Genomic DNA, 27,502 nt, shown 5'->3' with positions numbered 1-27,502 from the left:
GCTAATGGCTTATCAATTTTGTTTATCTTCTCAAAGAACCAACTTTTAGTTTTATTGATCTTTGCTATTGTTTTCTTTGTTTCTATTTCATTTATTTCTGCTCTGATCTTTATGATTTCTTTCCTTCTGCTAACTTTGGGTTTTGTTTGTTCTTCTTTCTCTAGTTTCTTTAGGTGTAAGGTTAGATTGTTTACTTGAGATTTTTCTTGTTTCTTGAGGTAGGCTTGTATAGCTATAAACTTCCCTCTTAGAACCGCTTTTGCTGCATCCCATAGGTTTTGGGTCATCATGTTTTCATTGTCATTTGTCTCTAGGTATTTTTTTATTTCCTCTTTGATTTCTTCAGTGATCTCTTGGTTATTTAGTAACGTATTGTTTAGCCTCCATGTGTTTGTCCTTTTTATGTTTTTTTCCCTGTAATTCATTTCTAATCTCATAGCGTTGTGGTCAGAAAAGATGCTTGATATGATTTCAATTTTCTTAAATTTACTGAGGCTTGATTTGTGACCCAAGATGTGATCTATCCTGGAGAATGTTCCGTGCGCACTTGAGAAGAACGTGTAATCTGCTGTTTTTGGATGGAATGTCCTATATATATCAATTAAATCTATCTGGTCTATTGTGTCATTTAAAGCTTCTGTTTCCTTATTTATTTTCATTTTGGATGATCTGTCCATTGGTGTAAGTGAGGTGTTAAAGTCCCCCACTATTATTGTGTTACTGTCGATTTCCTCTTTTATAGCTGTTAGCAGTTGCCTTATGTATTGAGGTGCTCCTATGTTGGGTGCATATATATTTATAATTGTTATATCTTCTTCTTGGATTGATCCCTGGATCATTATGTAGTGTCCTTCCTTGTCTCTTGTAACATTCTTTATTTTAAAGTCTATTTTATCTGATATGAGTATAGCTACTCCAGCTTTCTTTTGATTTCCATTTGCATGGAATATCTTTTTCCATCCCCTCACTTTCAGTCTGTATGTGTCCCTAGGTCTAAAGTGGGTCTCTTGTAGACAGCATATATATGGGTCTTGTTTTTGTATCCATTCAGTCAGTCTATGTCTTTTGGTTGGGGCATTTAATCCATTCACGTTTAAGGTAATTATCGATATGTATGTTCCTATGACCATTTTCTTAATTGTTTTGGGTTTGTTTTTGTAGGTCCTTTTCTTCTCTTGTGTTTCCCACTTAGAGAAGTTCCTTTAGCATTTGTTGTAGAGCTGGTTTGGTGGTGCTGAATTCTCTTAGCTTTTGCTTGTCTGCAAAGCTTTTGATTTCTCCATCAAATCTAAATGAGATCCTTGCCGGGTAGAGTAATCTTGGTTGTAGGTTCTTCCCTTTCATCACTTTAAGTATATCATGCCACTCCCTTCTGGCTTGCAGAGTTTCTGCTGAGAAATCAGCTGTTAACCTTATGGGAGTTCCCTTGTATGTTATTTGTCGTTTTTCCCTTGCTGCTTTCAATAATTTTTCTTTGTCTTTAATTTTTGCCACTTTGATTACTATGTGTCTCGGCGTGTTTCTCCTTGGGTTTATTCTGTATGGGACTCTCTGCGCTTCCTGGACTTGGGTGGCTATTTCCTTTCCCATGTTAGGGAAGTTTTCGACTATAATCTCTTCAAATATTTTCTCTGGTCCTTTCTCTCTCTCTTCTCCTTCTGGGACCCCTATAATGCGAATGTTGTTGCGTTTAATGTTGTCCCAGAGGTCTCTTAGGCTGTCTTCATTTCTTTTCATTCTTTTTTCTTTAGTCTGTTCCGCAGCAGTGAATTCCACCATTCTGTCTTCCAGGTCACTTATCCGTTCTTCTGCCTCAGTTATTCTGCTATTGATTCCTTCTAGTGTAGTTTTCACTTCAGTTATTGTATTGGTCATCTCTGTTTGTTTGTTCTTTAATTCTTCTAGGTCTTTGTTAATCATTTCTTGCATCTTCTCAATCTTTGCCTCCATTCTTATTCCGAGGTCCTGGATCATCTTCACTATCATTATTCTGAATTCTTTTTCTGGAAGGTTGCCTATCTCCACTTCATTTAGTTGTTTTTCTGGGGTTTTTCCTTGTTCCTTCATCTGGTACATAGCCCTCTGCCTTTTCATCTTCTCTATCTTTCTGTAACTGTGGTTTTTGGTCCACAGGCTGCAGGATTATAGTTTTTCTTGCTTCTGTTGTCTGCCCTCTGGTGGTTGAGGCTATCTAAGAGGCTTGATGGGAGGCTCTGATGGTGGGTAGAGCTGACTGTTGCTGTGGCGGTCAGAGCTCAGTAAAACCTTAATCCACTTGACTGTTGATGGGTGGGGCTGGGTTCCCTCCCTGTTGCTGTGGCGGTCAGAGCTCAGTAAAACCTTAATCCACTTGACTGTTGATGGGTGGGGCTGGGTTCCCTCCCTGTTGGTTGTTTTGCCTGAGGCAACCCAACACTGGAGCCTACCCGTGCTCTTTGGTGGGGTTAATGGCAGACTCTGGGAGGGCTCACGCCAAGGAGAACTTCCCAGAACCTCTGCTGCCAGTGTCCTTATCCCCACGGTGAAACAGAGCCACCACTCGCCTCTGCAGGGGACCCCCCAACACCAGCAGGTAGGTCTGGTTCAGTCTCCCCCAGGGTCACTGCTCCTTCCCCTGGGTCCCGATGCACACATTACTTTGTGTGTGCCCTCCAAGAGTGGGGTCTCTGTTTCCCCCAGTCCTGTCAAAGTCCTGCAATCAATTCCCACTAGGCTTCAAAGTCTGATTCTCTAGGAATTCCTCCTCCCGTAGCCGGACCCCCAGGTTGGGAAGCCTGACGTGGGGCTCAGAACCTTCACTCCAGTGGGTGGACTTCTGTGGTATAAGTGTTCGCCAGTCTGTGAGCCACCCACCCAGCAGTTATGGGATTTGATTTTACTCTGATTGCGCCCCTCCTACCGTCTCACTGTGGCTTCTCCTCTGTCCTTGGACGTGGGGTATCCTCCTTGGTGAAGTCCAGGGTCTTCCTGTCAATGATTGTCCAGCAGCCAGTTGTGATTCTGGTGCTCTCGCAAGAGGGAGTGAGAGCACGTCCTTCTACGCCGCCATCTTGGTTAGCATAAACATTCTTAATAAAATAAACTAAGGAATGGTACTGTAATTAAGATCTCAGAATGATTCAAAAGGATTGTAATGGAATAAAATATTTATGTATTACACCATTTGAACTAGATAATATAATGGAAAAGAAACCAAAATTAGATATGATTACTCTCTTCTGGGCAGTCACTGACAGTGGACATAATCTCTTTAGGAGAAATGAGGGTATTTTTTCTTTCTTTTTGCCATTAGGGAAATAACAACTTAAAACATATTATGTGAATAGATCTCCTACTGTTAAGAACAAAGTTTAATTTTTAATTATAACATCCATTACATTAAAATTTTAGGACAATATCTCTAGGTTAAATAAGGATTTCAATAAGTATATTATATAATATGTGTACCATATATGAATGATATATTTATGAACACACATGTACACACACACATATAATACATTATTTTCAGAACTTAAGTGACCTCAGAATATCATTAACTCTGTCCCCTTTGCTTCATGACAGTATCAACATAGACTAATTTAGGTATCATTATTTTGATATCACTTAGAGAAATACATTTCATGAGCAGTCATCATTCCACATTTAAATTTTCTGTCTTACCCTGAGACTTTTGTCCCTTGTTCATTCATTTCAACAGAAATGGCCATCAGCACTTGAACAATAATGTTCCTACATATCTTTAAAGTCTGCTATCATCATCCTCTGAAATCTCACCTGAGGCCAAATCATTTTAAAAAAATTTTTTTTTGGCTGAATTGGGTCTTCGTTGCTGCTCGCAGGCTTTTTTCTGGTTGCGGCGGGCAGGGGTTACTCTTCGTTGCAGTGCACGGGCTTCTCATTGCGGTGGCTTCTCTTGTTGTGGAGCACGGGATCTAGGCTCCTGGGCTTCAGTAGTTATGGCACGTGGACTCAGTAGTTGCGGCATGCGGGCTCTAGGGCGCAGGCTCAGTAGTTGTGGTGCACAGGCTTAGTTGCTCCGTGGCATGTAGAATCTTCCCAGACCAGGGATCAAACCCGTGTCCCCTGCATTGGCAGGCAGATTCTTAACCACTGCACCACCAGGGAAGTCCCCAAATCATTTTGTAAACTTTCGTAGGTAAACCTTGTGATCAAAGCTTTTAATCAATTTCACTGCTCTCCTGAATACCCTATTCAGGTGTACACATGCATGTTAACACAGAGGAGACTTAGTTAATGGTGTGAATAAGTTTGTGTATAATGGGAGGATTACATTGACTTCTTTCTGTACATTTTCTTCATTCCTGAATTCTGCTTTGCTGTTGATCAATGGTGAAACTTCGCTGAACCACCTTTAAATCATGTCCTGTTCTGAACTTAGAGACTGATTTCCATTAAATTCCCCATAGAACAGTTAGTGATAATCTACTACGTCTACAGATTTTTCTCTAAATGTTTACTCCCTTTGATCTCTTCCCCCCATGTCAACCAGTTCTCTGATTTTAAAAAGAAAATAGTTTTAGATAATCATAACAGTTACCAATTATGCAACACTGGTCTTGGAATATTCTTTGAGCAAAGTAAGAATTAAGTGTTTGTTGAATTCATGGATTAATGTAAAGCTCAGTAATTTTCTTGCCCTCTTCTTTTTTTTTTTTTTTTTTTTAATTTATTTATTTATTTATTTATTTTTGGCTGTGTTGGGTCTTCGTTTCTGTGCAAGGGCTTTCTCCAGTTGCGGTGAGCGGGGGCCGCTCTTCATCGCGGTGCGCGGGCCTCTCACTGTCGCGGCCTCTCTTCTTGCGGAGCACAGGCTCCAGACGCGCAGGCTCAGTAGTTGTGGCTCACGGGCTTAGTTGCTCCGCGGCATGTGGGATCTTCCCAGACCAGGGCTCGAACCCGTGTCCCCTGCATTGGCAGGCAGATTCTCAACCGCTGCGCCACCAGGGAAGCCCCCCTCTTCTTTTTTTGCCTTTATTTTCTTTCATTTGCTGCTACCCTCATCTTATTTGAATATTGCAGTTATGATAATAAGGAGAATGAATTCGGAACTTTTCCATATTTCTTTAAGGTTTGGGATATTTTCAATAATTTCATTTCTTAAGCATTTAGTAAACACACTTCTAAACAACCTGAGTGTTGTATTACATTCCAATATATTATTGTGTACTTACTTCATGATCGAAATCAAGTTGTCTGCAAATGTTGACAGTTTTATTTCCTTCTTTGACAGTTCTCATACCATTTATTTCTTTTTATTGCCACATTACATGAGCTAGGACCCTCAGTACAATGTTGAATAAAAGTGGTAGCTGGAATACTTGTTCTCAATTTGAAAGGGAAAACTTTCAATATTTCACTGCTAAATATTCTATTGACTATAATAATTTTTTGATAGACACATCACATTAAGGAATTTCCCCCCATTCCTAGTTTGCTAACATATATTTTTAATCATAAATAAGTTTTAACTTATATAACATTCTTTTACCCATCTGAGATAACTTTACTATTTTCCCACTTTTTTTCTGATAAATGTGATGAATTGCATTGATTAATATTTTAAAATGTCAAACTGTCTTTGCATTCCTGGTACAAAACCAACTTGGTCATTATGATTTTTCCTTATTTTATGTACAATTTGTTAATTTTTGTTATTTTATGTACAATTTGTTAATGTTCTATTTGTTAATTTTTTTAAGATTTTATTACTTATTTTCTTTTAATTTTCAAAGTATTGATCAGGTTTTGATATCAAGTTCATACTGCAATACTCTAGATTAACAGTTTTTTTTAGAATATTAATTATAACATTATTTTGTTTCATGTTTTCATTATTTCTGTTGAAAAGTCACCCTTTTAGTATATTGTTATACATCTATGCATGTAATAGCATAGATACATTGTTATAATTATTAGTTTATATATTTTTATACCTTTTCAAAAGATTGAGAGAAGAAAGGGTGTAATGTAAATAACTATCTATCCATCATTTCCTTATTATTTCTTATTATCTTATGAATTACCTTATTAGAATTGTTAGGTTTTCTTGATGAAATTCCTCCTTTATTATTATGAATTTTCACTCATTTTCCTCCCTGGTAATATTTCATTTTTTAAAATATAGTTTGTCTGGTGTTAGAATAGCTATTTTAGCATTCTTTTGATTATTGCCTGCAACATATATTTTTAATCCTTTCACTTTAATGTATCTATATCATGATATTTAAATTAGAATTAGTTTAGACAGTTGAGTCATGCATTTTTTTCAGTTTGATGTCTACCTATCATTTCGAGTATTTAGAACATTTACATTTAATATAATTGTTAAGTTGATATTTTTGGAATTAAATTTTTCTATTTGTGTTCTATTTGTTTATTCTGTTGTATGATCCAATTTCCTCTTTTTCTGCTTTCTCTTGGATTTACTATTTTAAACTTTCAGTTTCATTAAGCCTCATTAATTTTGCCTATTTTACTTTTTATGGTTTTCTAGAGTTTACAACATGCATGTAAAAATTTTGAGCAATCTTCAAAATCATACACTTTCACATGTAATGTAAGAAACATAATAATATAGTTTAATTTTCTCCTCTTATCCTTTGATTTATTGTTTCTATACATTTTAATTCCATGTGTTTCAAACTCCACAATAACTTATATTTTGTGTTGAATATTCAATATTATTTTAATGAAAATAATAAGTAAAAATATATTTTATATACACACAGATAGTTACTATTTTTTTCTGTGGATTAAGTTTTCCATCTGGGATCACTTTGATTCTGCCTAAAGGACTTCTATAAATATTTTCATAATGCAGGCATGATTATAGTGAATAATATTTGCTTTGGTTGCTCCTGAAAAAAATTACTTCTTATTTTTAAAATGTAGTTTTATTGGATATATTATTCTAAGGTGAAGGATTCCCCTGCACCCCCAGACTATAAAGAGGCTGCTCCATTGTCTTTGAATTCAAAGGTTCAGACAAGATGTCTCCTGACATTCTTTTCTTTTTCCTGTATATATAATGTCTTTTTATCTCTGATTGTGTCTCATTTTTCTATTTTTTATTTTGTAAGTAATTATATTAAAATGTGCTTTATGAATTTTAAACCTGATAATTTATAGAATTCAACACATTTGAAAAATCTATGGCCATAATTTTTCAAATATTTTTTTCCCCTCCTCTCTCTTTTCTCCCCTTAGGAATCAAATTACCTGAGTTTTGGACAACTGTATATTGTTCCATGGGTCACTGAGGCTCTTTTCACTTTTTAAAATCCTTTTTTAAAAAACTCTCTCTTTGCTTTATTCTAGAAAATTTCTATTGTGATGTGTTCAACTTCATCGAATTTTTCTACTCCAGATACAATCTACACTTTATCTCATTCAGTTTATTTTTCATTTAAGGTATTCCAATTTTCAACTCTAGAAGTTTAATTAAGATCTTTTTCATATCTTCCATTTCTCTCCATAACATGATTCTCCTATTTCTTCTAGCAAATAATGAGCATATTTATAATAGTAATATTAACACTTGACTGTGAATGTCATCATCCCTGAAATTCCTTGGTCTATTTCTATTCATTGATTTTTCTCCTTTTTTACATGAAGATTTCTTATTAGTTTTTCACTGGATTCCTAGCATAAGAATTTTACATGGTTGGGTTCTGGATTTTGTTATATTTTGAAAATAATTTTGGATAAGTTATGGATCATAGTTAAATTACTTGAGCATATTTGTCTTGTTTTAAGCTTTCTTAGGGCAGTGTTTATTCTATGGTAATTTAGATTCACTAGTAATTATATTCTCTATGAAAATTCTACTTGATTTTCCATGGGTTAGAAACTCTTCCCACCTTGGCTGGAGGAAAAATAATCTATTCACTGAACTCTAGAAATTATTCAACCAGCAGGTTTCTGGTGATGATTTTTCTCACCTCACCCTACGCACGCACAGATCTGTATTTGGACAAACATTTGACAGAATCCTTCTGAAAAATCTCTGTCTCTTTTATTCTTGGCAGCTCCCTCATTTCTGGTATGCTTCACAAATCCTGTCCATGGTGGTCTCCTCAAACTCTAAGCTCTGTTTCTTCAACTCAGTGAGAGCTTTCGTGTCTTTGTTTTCTCCTTTCCTGAAATGTGGCCTGGAAAATTTGTCTAGTTAGCAAACTGAAGCAATCATTTGGCTTACCAGGTTTTCTCCCTTTTCAAGAACAAAGACATGGGTTGCCTGTTGTCCAAGTACTAAAATAATTGTTTTATATCTTGCCCAATTTCTTCTTGTAGTTGATTGATAGAAGGATGATTGTTGTAGTATTTCTTAGATCTTGAATTGATTTTTGTAATCTAATAAATGCATTTAAGGCAATAGATATTTTTTGTGAGAATAATTCTGGCCACATTTTATATATTTTATATACTTGCTTGCATAATCAATGATTAATCATTGTTTTGTATTTTCATTTTTTACTTGTCAAATTTAATTTTACTATAATAACTTGCCAACATTCCTTATTCCAAAAGAAGAATTTAATGTGCTCATTTTATTACCCACCCCACCACTCCACATTACTTCTACAAACTTAGGTTATCATGCACCACTAAAATTTCATTAATATATCATTTCTTGTTAAATATTTATCCTTTAAGAATTATTTTTCATTCATGCACTCAACGAACGATGTGGATAAGCCACTGTCCAAGACCATATCATAGTGATTCTCAAACCATGTAATGAAGGAAACTTTTAAAAAAATTAATATTTATCTTTACATCTAATTCATTGTGGCTCAATACCATGTAAAATGCTGAAAAATAAAATTATTTTTAAAGAGACAAAAATATAAGATTCATTTAAAAAATATTAGATGCAATAATATTGCATGTATTTTGGTTATAAAAGATTCTTAAAATTTTTCTAAGCATTTACTCTTAATTTCTATATTTATCTTACCATGAAATAGTTATACTTTATATAGTGACCCAGGTCCACAGCTCACATTGTGAGTTGCTGTGCTCTAGGGTTCATATGTCTATATATTACACTAGTGGTGGTGGTGGCAGTATTGGACTGTGATACTAACAGAATAATCAACTGGAATAAATATCTTCTCTACTATTTTTGTGTGTGTTTAATCATTTGCTTTCTTTCAGGTAATGAGAAAAAATACATGAGTGTTTATGTGAAGGAAAGTAACTGAACCACCTCAAAGCAATCTGACAAGATACTTTCCCTTTGAATCCTGTTCATCTGTGAGCCTTGACTCTGTCCTGTTGATTAATGAGTCAAGTTCCTTACAGAGCTTGAGTCACTTCTTGATAAATACTTAAAAAGAGAACAATTTTTCTCATTTTACTTTACCTCAGTTTTTATAAAATAGAACCAAATCTGCCTTAAAACTTACATCGTTATAACCTGAATAATTATCTGATTGCTCTTGTATTTTACTTAAAACTGTTACAGCACATGAAAAAAATGGAAATTTCACTTGCTAATATAGAGAGTTCCTTTACTGGAATTTGGAAATTTTCCTGAAATCACATTATTGAAAAAAACAAGTGTTTGTACCACAAACTATATCCACTGTTGGGTTCTCTACCTCTAAATTTATTAAAATAATATAATATTTTGTCTGGCCTTGAAAAACTAAATGCAAAACTCAATTAGAAGAGTTCATAGTAGAAGAAAAGGTCATAGTAAAATATGCTGTGGGTTTTTTACCTCTCACATTATTACAATAAGAAGATAACAAAAAATGCTATCTACATTCTATATTATTTGGCTCTCTGTAGAATCTCCAGATAAAATACAAGATGCCATCTAAATTTAAATTTCAGAAAAATAACAAATAATCTTTAGTATAGGTATATCCCATGCAGTATATTTATTTGCTAAAGCTGGTAACCATGGCTTTTTACCTTATTCATTTTAGGAGATTTGATGACTGCCAAGAGCCCAATTACTATAAGAACTATGTCACTCATGACAGAGAACATGTAATTTCTAATATAAGACTTTCAAGTGCTCTTCCTGCATCACATCAAATACAAGAGGCTGAATTTTTTAGATGGTACAAGTCCAAAATGTTGGGGACTTTATCAGCCTGAGTTGACTTTATCACAAAGATGCTGAAAATATGAATGTCAAATGCCTTACAGACTAGACTGGATCCACACCAGACTTTCTGTAAGCTAGAAATAAACCTTTGCTGTATTAAGTTCCTGAGGTATGGGTGATGACTATTGCCATGGCATGACCTAGCCTACACTGACTGGTATCGAAATTATTTCTTTCAAAGTGAGACCTTCGTGATTATTTAGGATAAACAGTACTATTTCTAGATTAAATTAGATAAAAGAAGTAAATTATCATAAAATTCTGTCATGCTTTGATAACAATTGAAATCCAGTTTTAGCCACTTTATTGATGTTTATGTAATCCCGTAGGTAATGTTTTTGTGAGGATTAGAAACAAAAATGAATAAGCCACTACCTATTTAAACTCTTTTTATGTAATTCTCTGAAATGGAATTTGCAGACTCTACTGCCATAAATCATAAGAGGGACTTCTGACTCCTTTCCAGGTAGATAAGTCATATAATATGTCAGATCCTTTGAAGGAAGTGACTAGTTGTCCAAGTAGAATATCCAGGACAGGTTGGAAATCAGGGGCTTCACCATGGGAGAAGAGCCACTGACATTCTTTTCCTTTGGAAATGTCCTCTCATTATTGACATGATGTTGTTTGATGTAAAGAGTTTGTGACATTTTATGACATCTATGACATCTATATCGTTTATGACAGTATGTTTTCTAAGGAAACTGGTCCTTAGGACATGAAGAAATAATCTGAATCTATCTGACTTTCCCTAAAAGGAATAGATTTATTATTTAAGTGGTAAGTGATTATTTTAGTAAGTGACTGGTTAGCAAAAAATAGAGTGGTGATTTCAATGAGATGTGGTGGCTAATGAGAGTACTAATGGCAAGACTGTCTCACTGTTGAGCTATTGAAATAAAACTCTTTATAATTCCTCAATAGTTTTGACTGTAATAAATCCACAAACGAAGCAATATTGGCTTTGTCAGTCATGGTAGACTTTCTCAATTCTGTCCGTACATTATAATCTTCTTCAGAGAGCTTTTTAGTTTTTTTAAACAAAAGTGTTCAGGCCCCTCACACAAAATTCCAATTCAATAGACTTGTTCAGTATCTGACTTTTTAAAGGTTTCACTGGTGATTTTCATAAACATATCAGTTCTGCTAGAAAGTCTTCACAGTTTGCTTGATATATGATATGACACATTCTTAGTTTGTTGAACTGCAATATGCCAAGCACATGCTTTGCTAAAAAATTTCAGGAGCATGAAAGTGAGGTGGGTTTTCTCTTATCTATACCTGGATCCATTTCTAAAACATACTCAGAAAGCAAAGAGGAAATTTAAAGAATATACGAAGAAAGTTTAAGAGACTAGAAGAAATACAAAAAGTCACACAGAATTTCAACTGAACACATTATTTCTGGAAAGTGCTAGGAGTAATATCAGACTCCAATTAGAAAAGCATGCTTGTAGCTATCATTACTACAGAACTTTATCCACAGAGAATGATGGCTGGTGAATCATAACTCCTACATATTACACTTTAAGTACTGTATGGTATTCTTTAATTTTGCCTCTCCTTGTTATATACCCACATTAACGTTTCTGTTTCTCTGCAGCAGTTTTGTATACTGACGGAGCCATTTTATATTTAACTGATCAAAAAAAAAAAAAAAGATTTAAGCAATAAACAATGTAATTTATAAATGGGAAATCTTATTTGGCTCCATAAGAGCTTCATAGAACAAGTAGAATTTATAAAATCGTAAATAAAACTAAACTTTAAAATCTCTTTCACAATTGGCAGTTAGGATACTATAGGTTTTCACTCAGTTAATGATTTGATCAACGTACTTTTTTTTTAGGTTTTTTAAAATTAATTTTTATTGGAGTATAGTTGCTTTGCAATGTTGTGTTAGTTTCTACTGTACAGCAAAGTGAATCAGCTATACGTATACATATATCCCCTCTTTTGGATTTTCTTCCCATTTAGGTCACCACAGAGAATTGAGTAGAGTTCCCTGAGCTATACAGTAAGTTCTCTTTAGTTATCTATTTTATACTTAGTATCAATAGTGTATATATGTCAATCCCAATCTCCTGATTCATCCCACCCCACCCCTTTCCCCCTTGGTATCCATACGTTTGTTCTCTACGTCTGTGTCTCTGTTTCTGCTTTGCAAATAAGATCATCGATACCATTTTTCTACCATACTTTAGTGATCAAGTATTATCACTATAAGGGGGCGAAAACTCCATTTTTTAAAGTGGGTGTCAAAAATAATTTGCATTACTTGAATTCTGAAAAAAATTCTCTCTCTCTCTCTCTCTCTCTATATATATATGAAGGCTTCATATGTATATGAAGGCTGCACTTGTTTAAACATTCAAGTTCCTTAGAATCATTGAAAATCACTAATGTAATGGAAATTAATTCTGTGGAACATTTTAAATTGGCCATGGGGGTCATTTTATTAAAGAACATATGTCTTTCAACCAATAACTTCTGGCTAAGGTAAGTATGCTATTCACTGTAATTTCAAAAGTGTGTCCATTTAGAATCACACTTTTGACCTTAGTAAGTACTGAAAATCACATACTACTTATCCAGGAGTTTACAATCCTTATTTTACCATACCCATGTTTAATTTTCCCATATAACCTTTATGATTAAACCAATCAGATGCTATTAAAAAGATATTCATGAAACTACATACAACTATTAAATATTGTGTTACTTCCTTTTAGCACTACTATTCAATATTTATGCTCAGAGATTATTTGATATTGATGGTAACCTACATAAATCAAAGTCTACCCTCCCACAATATATAACCCATGGGTCATCCTCATTTCTAATTGTGAGCCTTCCTACATACGAGTGTACCCATCTATACACATTGACAACTTATTTACTGTTTCCCTCAAATAAATTGAACTACATTGTTTCTTTTTAAAGTAACAGTTTCTAGATTTCCATTTTTCTGATTGCTCTAATTTCAAAAGTATATTTTATACACAAAAGCTTGGTAGTACGAGCCACATAAATATTTCAACAAAATTTGCAGGGGAGAAGACAACATAGATAAAATCTGTAATAGTTAAGATAAACTGATTTTATAGACTATAAATCAATCATGATTTAGCAAATAGTTTCTTATGAGTTATTATATGTTCTTCTTTTTAAAAAAATATTTTCCTGTAAGTCTCAATAGTAAGACCATAGAATTAGACATATTTATAATAAATTATTTTAATTTCCAGGTGTTAGAGGGAAGAAATAATTGCAAAGTCTGTTACTAAAATACATACTTTTATACCACCACTGTCTTTGTCAAACTGGAGTATTTTATCCTCTCAGCATAAGATAAAAGCTTATATTAATTATCCTTTGTATATTCCCTATTATGTTTCACATTTAGCAAGCTTGTGAGTGGATAAAGATGAACAGAAAAATGTCATATTATTATGGTTCTCAGATTTTATTTCAAGTGTCTGAATCTATTGGTAATAATTTTTTAAGGTATGTGAACACTGTTCAATACTGTTTTTATTTTAAGACTATTCTGAATGATTCTTCAAAATTTTAATTCATATTATTCAAATATTAATAGAGATATTTCCACTGTTATATTCATAAAGCTATGCCTTTGCTAGGATGGAAACCCTTTATAATTTATTTTCACTCCCCTATCCTCTTGGTTATCATACTTGAATAATCTCCTCCGTAATAAGAATCAACATTTAGATGTAATATAGATGCACACTAATCCTTTAAGACACACTTACTAATAGATTGTACTTTTTACAAGCTTATTTATGTTTATTCTCAGATAACATACTTTACTGGCAAACATAATTGTTCACTGGCAGATTTGCCAGCTATAAAATAGGTATGTATATTTTTAAGCTGAATGTAATAAATGGATTTCATAGGTACATGAAAATAAAATAAATTATCATCTGCAAGAGAGCTTTTACCTAGTATATATTTCAACCATTCAAGATTCAATTTGTTAATTTTTTTATATGTACATTCCAACATTCCAATATTACATTTAATTTTAGAAGCTATGATTAGAAACAAGCCTGGGGAACTAGATGAATCATGGGGTTGCTAATAAGATATTAAGACTTTCACATCTACATAGTCATTTGATTGAAATCTAGTCAACATTAATAGCATACCATCTTATAATTTGCCAAATGAAATGACTATGTTATGAGACCCAGTTCTACTGAATTGATGGCTACAAAGTACTTTACGCTGACCAATGCAATCACTATAAGATTAAAGATAGTTCATTTTACATCTGCTCATGATCATCCATAATTGCTCTCTAAAAGATCAATAAAGGTCTTTAATTAGTATCTAATGTGAGATAGTTTTGTGTGATATAAATATCAGATTAGAATAAATTAGACATTTAAATATCCTGTGTTATATGCATATTTTGGGAGACACATATTTTCTTTAAATGTCCTACCTGTAATATGATAATATGGAGTTAGAGCCCAAAATATAATCGAATAAAATGACACTAAAGAGAGCAGTGAAGTTATTGATCAAGTTACCTACATATCTCTTTGACATATCTCATGACCTGAAATACAAAAATGACAAAATAATGTTCATTAGATCTGAAGCTAGTCCTATGACAAAAAAAGTCATTTATACTAAGGTTACTATTACAGGTGTTTCCAGAAATTTTCAGCTAAAATTTATAGATTTGGTTCAATATTTGTGACCAAAAAGCATAATTAAAATTTATTATTTTGAGTTTATTTCAGATTTTAAAATTGTTTTCCATCCATCCAATCTTATGTCTTATAATGTAAGACAGTTGTTTCAACATGATCCTGGCACAAAGTATAAAACATGTTGAAACATGTTAACTCAGAAATGTGGTGAAATAAGGAGAATAATTCTTTCATTTAAGATCCTCATATGGAAACCCATTAAAATAAAATGTAAGAAAGTGTATACAATTATCATGGGAAGAGATAGGCATGTAACCTAATTTATTCTGTAGTGGAAGTCATAGTAGTCTTCTGAGAGGTGACACATGATGTGAATCCAGAGGGTAAGTAAAAGTCATTAGGCAGAAGCGGGGGATAGGAAATGGAGTCATTGCAGTAGAAGAAGCAATGTGAAAAAAGGTAGACATTTTGCAGGTGAGGTAGCATGCATTAGTTTTCTAATTACCAAAAATTGGTGACTTGAAACAACATATATTTATTTTCCCACAGTTTCCGTGGGTCAAGAGTCCAGGCATCATTCAGCTGAGACCTCTGCTCAGGGTCCCACAAGGCTTCATTGCAAGTCTTAACTGGGCTGCATTCCTTTCTAGAGCTCAAGGACCTCTTCCAAACACACTTGGTTGTTGGAAGAATTCATTTACTTTCAGTTGTAGGACTGAGGTCCCTGTTTTCTGTTGACTGTCAACTGGGGCTCTTGGCCCCTAGGGGCCCCCAATTCCTTGTTTTGCAGCCTTCTCACAGAGCCTCTCTTACAACATGGCAGCTGACTTCTTCAAAGCCTGCAGGAGAATCTCTTGCTCTAGGCTGCTAATCATGAGAATGGCATCCCATTACCTTAGTCATATTTTATTGGCTAGAAGCAAGTCACATGATCTGCCCACAGTCAAGGGGAAGGAATAATACAAGAAGTTGACTCATTTGGGGTTTATCTTAGAATCCTGCCTACCGCAGAACGTCTGGAGATATTAAGAAAGACACAGGCTTGAATTTGAAGGAAGAGCACTTTATATAGAGACAACTGTAAAACAAAAGAAAGCAGGAAATATTCTAGGGCATTTTGATGCATAAAAAGGGAGTTTAGCTATATATATTATAAAAATATTTAGGCACAGAATATAGCCTACAGAACTTACTGGCATACTGATTGAGTAGATAAGTTTGGTATCTTTCCTCTACCCCCATGCAAATTTAGTGACTGAATATTTGGCTGTTTTTTGTAACCATAGTCTATAAATATACTGTAAATGTTCCATTTCTGTTGAATATTCAAATCATTAAAGATAGATAATATTACTCATTAATTAAATATGGGTGTTCCATACCATGCTTAGCACTGTACTTAATGTGAGCTTATTATATTGACATTTTCCACATAGATGTACTATTAGCCTTTACATTTGCTGAGGGAATATGAAAAACATATTCATGTTGTTTGCAGCAGAAGAATTAGTGCAATGCAGTGCAGGTCAAAGGGGAGTGTTCAACAAAACAGATGTAAATAATCAAAATGAATTTAGTAAGGAATAATAAAATTTTTCTTACAATAGTTTTTCACCAATGTCTTAATAAAACCATTAATAGCGAAAATCTTCAAACAACAGGAGGGGATTTTACTAAATATGAACTACTATTTGAATAGTAGGCAGAACTTGAGATGAAAAAGTAGCATTTACTAAGTGAAAATCAATAACTGATTCCCATCTTGTCCCAAAGTTTCCCTCCTATTAAATTAAATATACCAATTATAAAATAAACAAAATCTTAAAATGAACTTTGATTTCTAGTTTCTACTCTAACATTTTTTTCTCAAAGATAACAAGTAATTACTCATTTTTCCACTAGGGTTTGATATGAAGAAATTGCCTTCAATTGTTTAAAATAGGAAAATCTAAACAATCTGATCCTGTATACCAAGCTCTAGAAAATGTTCTCATTCTTAATATTCTATATTGTGAATATTTTATATTTTCCTATAGAAACTACACTCATTGATGGCTTTCTTAGCCTCTGTTAGTTTGATCACTTAAGGTCAATTCGTATTAAGTTCCCCACACTATTTTAAGAAAAATCTCTTAATTCCCCTTTTATAAAATACCAATGATTTGAGAGTGGATATTAAAATCATAAAAAAAAAAACCCTCAATCTTCTGTGATATATGGCACATGCTTTACTTCATTTGTTCCTCACCATCCTCCTATGTTATCAGTACTCTCATCACTCCTCTCTACTGGCCAAGAGTGTGAAGCACAGCACCTGCCGTTTTATATATAGCAAAACAGGAATTTCAGTCTAGGTCCAGGGGACTCAAGAGACTATTCCAAGTGCTTCCTAAACCCCTTCTTTGGCTGAATGATAGCTTTGAATGAATTACAAGAGTGCCAAGATAGTGATACCTCAGTGGTAGGGCTGACCAAGCATGGTCTGTGTTCCCTGAAGCCCTTAAGCTGGTCACTTCTGGGTCAACACTACAGGTGTGGCCAAACCCCAAAATGTTGTCATTGTCTACGTAAGCCACCACATTAAAATTTTAGCAAGCATTGTTCCCAGCTCAGAGAATCCCACTGTGAGTTGCATAGACAAGACATTGGACATTGTGGAATTTGGATACTAGTAGGGTAATATATATTTTTTTAAGTAAATAAAAGTACATCAGAAATATACAAAAAGTAAAATGAAAACACAAGGTCAAGTACTGTTAAGCAGTAAGAAGAAAATACAACAAGGTAATATGATAGATAGTGTGAATATTCCTGGGTCTATTTTAGAAACTGGCCAGTGAAAGCTTCTTTGAGAAGGTCATGTGTGAACTGATAGAGCAACATGAAAGAGTTAGTCATCTGAAAATCTGGGAGAAGACTATGCTACCCACAGAGAATAGCAAGAACAGACACAAGCAAGGAGGTTTCCTGGTGGCACAGTGGTGGAGAATCTGCCTGCCAATGCAGGGTACAAGGGTTCGAGCCCTGGTCTGGGAGGATCCCACATGTCGCGGAGCAACTAGGCCCCTGAGCCACAACTACTGAGCCTGCGCGTCTGGAGCCTGTGCTCCGCAACAAGAGAGGCCGCGATAGTGAGAGGCCCGCGCACCGCGATGAAGAGTGGCCCCCGCTTGCCGCAACTAGAGAAAGCCCTCGCACAGAAACGAAGACCCAACACAGCCATAAATAAATAAATTAATTAATTTAAAAAAAACACAAGCAAGGAACTGTGTTGTTTGAAATTCAGGTATTCTGTTTTATTAAGTGCAGTAGGATATCCTAAAAATGCCCTTAAAATTGAAAGTAAATGTTTAACCTATCAAAAGCAAATGGACCCTTATTATTATTTATAAAGTAATAAATTCTTCTTCTGATTATTACTGCTTACTGTGAGATATTGGATTATTCTATTTTTCAGTATAAATTTGAATACTTAATTTATCTCTATTGGTTTTTATCTTATAATGGTTGAAGGTGGTCAACAGAGCATATCTATCCTGGATAGATATAAAATTGCTTCATTTGAATCAGTTGATTCACAACAATGGATGAACTTGATATCAATGCAACTTTTGATACATTAAAATGTATTGTTTTGCCAATTGTATTACTTACTAAGCTCTCCCTACCATCTGGTACCAACACGGTGGCATTTCTGGAGGCTTCATTATGGTTTTGTTGATTCTTCTGGTTTTATGCACTTGTAGCCAAAAATTATTAGCTGAGATACTCTAGGGGTACCAAACAAAATAAGGGAAATATGGTTAAATTTAAATAAACAAAGAATCATTGTTTAATATAAGTATTTCCCAAATATTGCATGTGACCTACTTAGGCTGAATCATTTACAGAATATTAATTGTGCCTTTACATGGATAGAAATAAAATTATCACTATATTTTAATTTCAAAAACCCACATGATAAATGGAAACTTTGAGGATTCATGATCTGTTATAATTATATGTGAAGAAGATGTTGGTTTGGCAAAAGTATAGCTGCATAAAAGACATGATCAATTATGAATTTTTCCTCAGTAAATTTAAATTTTGTCTATCTGGATCAGAGATAGTTTAAATTAAATTGCTTTTCTATGCTATTTACATCATTCCAGCATATGGGATTGGATTTAAATAATCATAACATATATGAAAGTTTAGTGAAGTAGAAAATATAAAATGTATGTATTTAATTTTGATCATTATAATTTCCTACCTGAAAGTATAGCAAGATATATGTATCAGTTTACTACGGCTGCTGTTACAAAGTACCACAAACTGAGTGGTTTAAATGACAAAAATGTATTGTCTCTTAGTTCTAGAGAATAGAAATCTATGATCAGGGTGTTGGCAGAGTTGGTACCTGCTGAGAGCTGTGAGGGAGGTTTTGTGCCATGTCCCTAGCTTCTGGTGGCTTGCTGGCTGTCTTTGGCATGTCTTGGCTTGAAGAAGAATCACACTGATCTCCACATTCATCTTTTCATGAGCTCTCCCTATGGGTGTGTCTCTGTCCAAATTTTCCCTTTTTATAAAGACACCAGTTATATCAGATGCTTATCTTACTCCAGTATGAATTAATCTTAATCAATTACATCTGTAGTCACCTGATTTCCAAATGAGGCCCTATTTCGAGGTATGGGGCTTAGGACTTCAATATATGAATGTGGGAATGAGAGGGACACAGTTCAACCCATAACAACACGGCAGAAAGAAATAAAAATTCCAAAAATCTAGGAGCCTGTCTTTAAATTTGGTTCTTCACTGTCTGCTCTGCCTTTGTCACATACCTTAATTTCCTTGTCTCAATTTTATAATCTACAAAATGGAGCTAACAACTTCAGCCTTGTTTACTTCATAGGGATGTTGGAGGAATCGCAGGAAATTATGACTTTTTTTACATGAATTATCAAGTAAAATATAAATCTGTCCTTTAGAATAAATTTAGAGCTAAAGAATATGTAAGTCAAAATATAACTAGGTAAAAGTACAACACTTGTTGTTAGTGTCTGAAAATGGAACATCAGAAATAACCTTGGAATCATTCTCAACTACTCCTCCACTTTGTATCAATCAAATCACCAGAGGAAACTAAACATTGCCGCGGGTCCTTCCCTTTTCTCTGTCAGTTTAGGCATTTGCCTTTACTATTAAAATTATCTCATAACAGGCCTTCCAATCTCCATATCCCATCCCACATACCTGTCCTCATTCTTTTTTTTTCAATATAATTTTATTAAAAACAGTATGTGAACCTGGCATTAATAGGATTAAAAAGTAATGAAGAAGAGTCATTGTTCTTAATGTGCTGTGATCTATTGGTGGGCACAGGCAACAAAAAGAAAAGAAATTCTGGAAAGCTTTTTAATAACTTCTATTTGGTTTTCATATTCTGATTTTAGACAATGAATAAAGATAGGAGGAAAAAAAATTAGAAGGCAATCTCATTTGTGAATAAGACTCAAAAGAAAAAACACAGTAGCAAATCAATCCACCAGATTAATCTCCCATGGCCGAGAATAATTTACTCAAAGAATACATTGATGTTTTACAATTAGAAAATTTATTTATGTGTTTCATTCATTACCCATTTTTAAAAAGAATTACTTAATTGATTATCTTGAGGATACCAAAAAATTATTAAATTCAGTCCTCATTTCTTATTGGAAAAAAACTTACAGTGAGCCAAATGAATAATGGAAATATTTTTTAATTAAAATGCATGTACCTAAAGCCATCAGCAAATATTGTTCCTTATTCACTATTTTATAAAATGCAGATGCACAGAAAAAGTTATTAAAATTGAAAGGGTACTGCAATGAACCTTCATACATACTTCTGAACTCACCATCTTTGAACATTTTACTACATTAGTTTCTCCTCTCTCTCTCAACCATTTGAGAGGCATTTTACAGATAGAATACTAATTCATTCCTAAAAACTTTATGACATGTTGTCTAAGATGACAGCATTCTCTTACATAACCATAGTACAATGGTCAGGCTCAGAAAATTGAATACTAACAAAGTGGCGTTATCTACTATAGGGCCCGTATTTAAATTTTCTCATTTATGTCACTAACATTTATGTTGTGTTATTTATGTTACGTTATATCAATATTATTTATGCCTTTGATAGACTTCTTTTCTTGGCCTTGCTTGGATTACACATTGTGTATAATTGAAATGCCACTTTAGTCTCTTTTAAACTTTTAAAATAGAACACTTCTCTATTTTTTTTTTTCATGAGAGAGACTTTTCTGAGAAAACCAGATGAATTGTTTTGGGGTGTGTCTATTAATTTGGATTTGTCTGGTTAGTTGCTCATACATAGACTCAGGTTAGAAAAGTTTCGACAGGGATACTGCTTAGGTGATGTTGCATTGTCTTTTTCAGGGATTCACACTTGGACACACAGAAGGTCAGTTTATCCCAATTTGGTATTGTGTTTGAGTAGTGTATTGGTTTTCGACTGCTATGTAACAAATCACCATAAGTTTAGCAGATTACTTAACAACACAAATTTATTGTCTTATAGTTTCCGAGGATCAGAAGTCCAGCCCACAGTAGCTAGATTCTCTATGCTGGAACTCACAAACTGAAATCAAGGTGTCAGCCAGCTGCATCTGGAGGCTTGACTAAGGAAAGAGCTGCTTCCAAGCTCCCTCAACCTGTTGGCAGAATTCATTTTCTTGCAGCTGTAAGACCTCTGTCCACATTTTCTTTCTGTTAGCCAGAGATCACTCTTAGCTCTTCCAGGCTGCCCACAGCTCCTCATCACATGACCTCCACGGGAGATTCAGGACATGGGAGCTGCTTCTTTCTCACCCAGACACACAAGAGCCTGTTCCTCTATCTCCTCCATCACCAACCAGCCAGAGAAAACTCTTCTTTTAAAACACTCACTTGATTAGGTCAGGCCTACCCAGGATAATCCCCTTCTGCCATAAAACATGACAAGATCACTGCAGTGATATCTTATTCACAGGTTATACTCACACAAAGGGAAGGGAATTTTACAGTGCATTTACACTAGAAAGTGAAACTCTTGGGACTGTCTTAGAATTCTGCTTACCACAGTCAGATTTTGCATTGTTAAAAAAAATAAATGACACTGAAATGATTTAATCTTTGAAGGGTAAAAGAATTTCTGTATAAAATTATCTGAACCTTGCCTTTTTTGTGGGTAGTTCTTTGATATATTTCTCTACTTCCATAGAAACTGATCTGTTTAAGATTTATACCTCTACTGGAGTCAATTTTGATAAATTTTTCCTAGAAAATCATGTATTTTATCTAGGCTTTTAAATTTATATGTATGAAATTTTGCAAAATATTCTTTATAATTTTTATTATGGTTTTGTTTTAACAATCTCCTATAGGTATTTATGAATTTGCATATTTATGTTCAGTATTTTTAAAAAATTATGTTACCTAGTTTAGTTTTTTTTAAAGAAAAGCATTTTTACTTACTAATTAATTTTGCTATTTTTTCCTGTGTTTAACCTCTTGAATTGCTGATTTTGTCTTTATTATTTCTTTCCTGATGCTTACCTTGGGCTCACTTTATGTTTGTTTTCTCATTGAGTTGGAATTTAATTCATTTATTATTATTTCTTCACATTTACTGATATAATATTTAAAGATATGAATTCTCCTCTGATCACTACTTTAAATGTATTCTATTATAGTTCATAGATATTGATATGTAATGTTTTTATGTCAAAATTTTTTAGAAATTTTGTGATTTGGGTTAGTAGATTTGTATTTGCCCTTCCTCCAAGACATGTTTAAAAATACCTTTCTTGTTAGTTAATATTCTTAGCACACAACAAATGTTTAAAAGTCAGTAAGGATCCTTTCTTTCCTCCCATCTTTCCTTCCTTCCTTCTTTCTTTCCTTCCTTTGTTCTTCTTCTTTTCTGAATGATTCAATCCAAAAACCATTAATGTAGTGACAAGCAAAATAGCATACATACCTGGCACAGAGAAGGGAGGCACGATAGTGCTTGGTGCAGAGAGTCTGGGTCTGAATGGGGGGAAAAAAAGGGTTTCCATTCAAGACAGTGACAGAAGGATGATGAGGTGGCATACTGAAGCCCCAGTAGAGAAGGACCTCCACATGAAGGAGTGGTGACAGCACAAAAGAATAATTGTACTTAGGGTGGTTGATTCAATGAGTAAATATAATGGGGATTATAGTGACCAAGTTTCTTACTGTCAGAGAAGACAGTTACAAATAGGGAAAGGGAGAAAACTAGAATAAGATCTGTGATATTAGATTGGAATTGGACATCAATATGAACTCAAGGTTTTCAACACATGCAGATAAATAAAGAATTACATGTAGATGCCTTGCTATGACTTCACTCTCCAGGTTCCTAGTTTGTTTGGAATTTACTTTCAAGGATACAAAGGAAAACTATATTTCACAGCCTACAATATGTGCTTGACTAATATTAAAATACCACATATGCCATTAGGATCATTTTGAACTGTCAAAACTAGCAACGATTATTCAGCAAATGTCAGGGCCAATAATCTCTATCTGTATACTGTTTGATAATTGAACCATTCTGATTTGTCACTGTTATTAATTAAACATAGAAATGGATTAAAAAACCCCAAAAACAAACAATGTGGTCTGCCAACAAGCATTTCTTCTAATATAGTCACCTCTGGGAGGCAGAGGAGTTAGAAAGGTTTAACTTATGTTGCTATTACTTTCCTGAACTAGGAGTTTATTTGTGTTTCTGGTGTTCAGTTATTTCTGAACTTCCCTGTTCAGACCTCACTATTTTAACAATTGATAGTTACAGAAATATCTGTGTGAAAATCTCTTGTATGGGGATATCAATGGGAAAAAGATCTTGTGAAAAATGAGTCATTATACAAGTACAGTCCAGTGGATTCAATTAAAAACAACAAAGAAGAAAACCCCTAAGTACCCACTTAATTCTTATGAAAAACATGAATCCATGCATGTGATAAATTTTTTCTAAAAATATCTTTCAACTGAGAGGTCAGGGGACTGCCAAGTTGGCACTTCTGTGTACTTTAGAGAAATGACCTTAAAACCTTTCATTTTCCTTCCTCCTGTTTCCCTCTTATTCTGTTTTCCAGCTATGAATTTTTTTTTTTTAAGCTGGCATTCCATGCAAACCAACATTGTTACCCTTGGTTATGGTTTTATATTTTAATCTTATTTTCTCCTTGACATTTACCTTTCCATCCATGATCTGTTTTTCCCTAGCAGCAGGGCTTTCCTCTCCTTCTGTTTCACATAATAACAAGTTCAAAAGCGTAGACGTGGGGTACTCAGAGCCTGTCGCCTCCACTGTAGTTCAGTCTCCAAGGTTAGATCTATTATTATTTTACGTTTACCTTCTTTTTAGTTGGGCCTGTGGTACAAGTAATAAATGTCTTCTAAATACTCATATTTTCCTTCTCCCTTCCCTCTCCACTTTTCTGCAGCATTAAAGGCCAGAAAAACAAATATTGTTTTGACAGTGGGTTCCTGGTAGTATATATACAGACTTGTTTTGTATACAACAATTATTCTTGAGATAGCCAGTTTTAAAGAACAGTTAATACAGAAAATCAAACACATTTTAAAAAGGATATAGTTAAACCTTTTGTTTCTCAGCTCTCTCCTTCGCTTGCTGTGAATAAACACTTACTATAAATGTCAGAGCAAGAAAATGTCCTGAGAGAGTCTTGTCTTTTCAGTTTGAATGTTATGGCTTATAAGGAAGACTGTTACAATGTTTTACAGTCAGATTAAAATAGGAATTTTATTTCACCTGAAATTCTCCTTAGGCCCCATGGGTTTCACCTTGGAGAAATACTTATATAATACAACTATATAAAAATAGTTGTAGATAATACAACTATTATTGACTCACTTTAACAAATGTGCTCCCCTCAGAATTACTTGTTTATAGTTTAGAATACATCAGGCCAAGAGATACTCAACATTCTAACTTCCTCTTTTACTAACTAGAAGGCTGTGTGGGCAGCTATGTTAGTCAGCAGAATTACCAATCCATGGAGATGAGTGATACCTCTTAACATTTTCCAAAACCTATGTACACACGAATTGCCTTAAAGTTCTCTTAGAATTTTTTTTTTTTAGAGAAATGGGTAAAATCGGAAAACATGAAGAATATTTAGAACAAGAATTAGTTCCAAGCAGTTTAAAAATAATATAATGGGGACTTCCCTGGTGTCGCAGTGGTTAAGAATCTGCCTCCCAATGCAGGGGACACGGGTTCGAGCCCTGGTCTGGGAAGATCCCACATGCCGCGGAGCAACTAAGCCTGTGCGCCACAACTCCTGAGCCTGCGCTCTAGAGCCCACAAACCACAGCTACTGAGCCCATGTGCTGCAACTACTGAAGCCCACGTGCCTAGAGCCCATGCTCCACAACAAGAGAAGCCCCCGCTTGCTGCATCCAGAGAAAGCCCGTGCGCAGCAAGGAAGATCCAACACAGCCAAAAATAAATAAATAAATTTATATTAAAAAAAATAATAATAATATAATGAACTACATGGGGATTTCAAGCTGGAAAAGCTGTTAGCTGAAAAATTTATTATATATATAAATATCTATAAATTTACATATATAAATAAACTATATATATATACAAATATAGTTCAATGTCTCAACAGTTTTACATTTCAACAATAATAGCTGAGGGCTAATTCAATATGATTGTAGAGCTAATTGAGGTAGTGGGAGGGTATATTTTTTATTTTTGTTTTTCATAGAATTGAGAACTTTGTTATTTTTAAATAATATGCTCAGGAATTAATTTTGTAACAATTTATTTGACATACTTAACTATCAATTTAGTATTGAAGGCTCATGATTAGGGTTGATATACAAAGTTTTAGGAGATGAGAGCTTACAATAGTGAGTTATTGAGGTAAAGAGCAATCTGATTTCCTGTTTCTTTGAAGTACTTTTCAGAATTTATCGCTTCTTTTGAACAAAATCCTATATCTTTTGTGTGTGTTACATTGCCTGACTGGCCTGATTCTTCAACCATCCCTGCAACCATACCCTTACTTCTGGCCTCATCACGGGGGAAGTGTATTTCCTACTCCTGACTTTGGAATTGATTATGTGACTTGCTTTAACAAATAGAGTCAGGAGTGACTGCATGCCATTTCCTTCCAAATCAAGGATTTAAGATTCCTTGCTTGTTTTTTCATTTTTGTGTTTTTCACTTTTTTTCCTCTTCTGCCATTGTCATGAGTAGAACCCTGAGCTGATTAGACTGCTAGTCAAGAGTGAATGAGAGACCTAGGAAGCAGAGTCACCCAGTGTTACTCATAGATCTTTAGTAAGAAGCATATCAGCTTTAGCCACTGCATGTGACACATACCCACCCAGCTGATCCCTGCTGAAATCAGCTGAGCCTCTCAAAGCCATGTATGTGTGAGAATAAGTGATTGTTGCTTTAAAACACTAGGATTTTATTTAACAGTGTTAGTGAAAGATAATCGACATGTAATAAACAGCACACATTTAAAGTACACATTTTGATGAGTTTTGACATATGTATGCATCCATAAAACCATCATCACAAAATTGTCATCACAAGATAATGAACAATCACTCCCAAAATCCAAACTTTGGTCATGCTACTTTGTTTGCTTTTCCTTTCCACAGCACTTTGCCTACCCCATCTATAGGCAACCACAGATCTGCTTTTTATTACTATACTGATAATTTCTAGGATTTTCTCTAAATGAAATCATGTAGTAGATACTCCTATTTCGTCTGTTTTTTGTCAGCAAAATTATTTTGAGAATCATTGATATAGTAGCATATATCAACAGTTCAATGCTTTTTATTTCTGAGTAGTTTTCTATTGTGTAAATAATCCACGATTGTCTTATTCATTTAGCTTCCCATCGCTGTTTGTGTTGTTTCCAGTTTGGAGGCTACTAAATAAGGCTGCTATAAATATTTCAAGTACAACACTTTGTATAAATACATGCTTCCCTTTCTCTTGAGCAAATACCCAGGAGCAGGATGACTGGGAGAAATGTTAAATGTATATTTAACTTATTAAAAAACTGTCAGACTGTTTCCCAAAGTGGTTGTGCCATTTTATACTTCCAACAGTTGGAAATTATTTATCTTATAACTGGAAGTGTGTACCTTCTGCCTGCCTTCTTCTAATTCCCCCCTCTTTGCATCCTCTGCCTCTGATAATCACAAATATGATCTTTTTTCTATAAGTTTGTTTTTGAAGTATAATTTAATAACCTTTTGGGTCACTTGGATGCCTAAAATTAGAAAGTATGGCAATGCCAAATGTAGAGGATTCAGACCACTGTAAACACTTACACAGTGCTATTGGATGTGTAATATATCACAATCACTTTGGGAAATATATTTTTACTATATATCTATATGTAGAAATATATCTGTAATTACTCTATATCTATATTTATATCTATATCTTTATCTATACCTATCTGACCAAGGAGTTCAATTTCTGTGTTTTTACTCAAGAGAAATATCCACAAAAGAATTGGTAAGAATGTTTTATAATGGCTTTCCTCATATTAGATAAAGGCTGGAAACAAAGCAAATGTTCATCAATAGAGAAATAATACATAAGA

Source organism: Balaenoptera musculus, chromosome 12 (genome assembly GCF_009873245.2).
Source record: "Balaenoptera musculus isolate JJ_BM4_2016_0621 chromosome 12, mBalMus1.pri.v3, whole genome shotgun sequence".
Lineage (NCBI taxonomy): Eukaryota > Metazoa > Chordata > Mammalia > Artiodactyla > Balaenopteridae > Balaenoptera > Balaenoptera musculus.
Note: the sequence above shows the minus strand (reverse complement) of the source record.